Here is a 1,845-nt window from a genome sequence, read left to right on the forward strand (position 1 = left end):
TATAAGTTCATTGGTTAATTCATCCCTCTCCTCCCCAAGATTTGTCAATTTATTGTATGCTTCCATGTTTCAGGATCTATTTTATTTGTCAGTTTATTTTGTTCACTAGATCCCACATATAAGTGAGGGTATGTTTTAAGCAAATGTGTATGATGCCAATTTGAAAAGGAGAGGACTTGTGATTGTCACTTTTATGTGTCAACTTTATCATGAGCCACATGGTATTCAAATAATTTGTCAAACATTATTTTGGGTGTTTTTGTGAGGGTATTTTGGATGAGATTAACATTTAAATAGGTAGAATGTGAGTTGAAGAGATTTATCTCCATAATAAGGGTAAGCCTCATCCAATCAATTGAAGTTCTGAATAGAACAAAAAGATCACATCTAACCCTTTCAACTTTGTCTGCAACATTGGCTCTTCCTAATTCTACAGCAAATAGCTTTCAAAGAAAAGACAAAAATTACCAAAACAATGACCTTTTTCTATTTTTAAGGTAAAAATTCTGAGTGCCCTTTTAGTTGAGGATTTACTTCAAAATGAGAAAGTAATGACAGATTTTGCTCTTCCCTTAACTGGCAGACACTGAAGAAAAAAAGAAAGGTCCAAAGGGAAGTAATCCATATGGGAAAATAAGACATCAAATTAATTGAGTCCACTATTAACCAGAATGGGAATGTAGACATAGAATGTAAATTGTGTTTTGAGGCAAGGAGATAACACCTACTTTTACTTAACTTTGACTGGAATACCAACCAGGAAAAGAAATAGTGGACTTTGTTTTTTTCTGCTCAGCACTTATCTTTTCCCCCCAAATGCACCCTTCCTCATCACTGTGGTTCTTTCGGATGGTCCTGCCAACCAGTGGCTTCATCTGCCTCCTGGCAATAGGTGTTGGTATGAGACACAAAGGGGCCATTTGGAGTTCTCCCATTATACTTGACTAGAGGCCTGGTGCACGGGATTCGTGCACTGGTGGGGGCATGGCCTGCGGGGATTAACCTGCTGTGGGAGTGCCACTCATCCCGGTTAGCCGAGAAGCTGTGGACCCACCCTCTGAGCGGCTGATCCGTGGTCTGGCATCTTCTGTGGAGCCGGAGCACTTGCCTCTCCAGGAGACCTGGTCCGGGCCAGGCCCAGGGACAATAGCACTGAAAGGCAGTGGCGTAGGCCTCAGTCCTGCCGCGGCCACAAACCTGCTTCCCAGTCTCCAGGGTCAGTTCTGCGAACTTGGCAGCGGTGGCTTAGCCTGGCCTGCGGGTGCTCAGAGGAGGAGCCTGGGTGAGGAGGCAATGATCGCAGCCCAGGTTCCTGCCTGTCGGCTCAGGGTTTGCAGCAGGAGCAGCCACTCATCCCATTCAGCCGAGTGGCGCTTCCACTGTGGGAGCGCCCTGACCACCAAGGGGAAGCTTCTGCATTGAGCATCTGCCCCCTGGTGGTCAGCGCACATCATAGTGACTGGTCGACCAGTCATTCTGGACATTCCGCTGTTCGGTCGCTGGGCTTTTATTACATAGGACAGTGATGGCGAACCTTTTGAGCTTGGCGTGTCAGCATTTTGAAAACCCTAACTTAACTCTGGTGCCGTATCACATAAAGAAATTTTTTTTATATTTGCAACCATAGTAAAACAAAGGTTTATATTTTTGATATGTATTTTATATATTTAAATGGCATTTAACAAAGAAAAATCAACCAAAAAAATGAGTTCGCGTGTCACCTCTGACACGCATGTCATAGGTTCGCCATCACTGATATAGGATGATTATTCACTAGATCACAAATGAAAGGAAAGCGTCTGGGTTTCCAATGACTATTTTCACGATATAGGATTATTCACTAGA

The sequence above is a fragment of the Myotis brandtii genome, unplaced genomic scaffold, assembly GCF_000412655.1.
Source record: "Myotis brandtii unplaced genomic scaffold, ASM41265v1 scaffold12, whole genome shotgun sequence".
Taxonomy (NCBI): domain Eukaryota; kingdom Metazoa; phylum Chordata; class Mammalia; order Chiroptera; family Vespertilionidae; genus Myotis; species Myotis brandtii.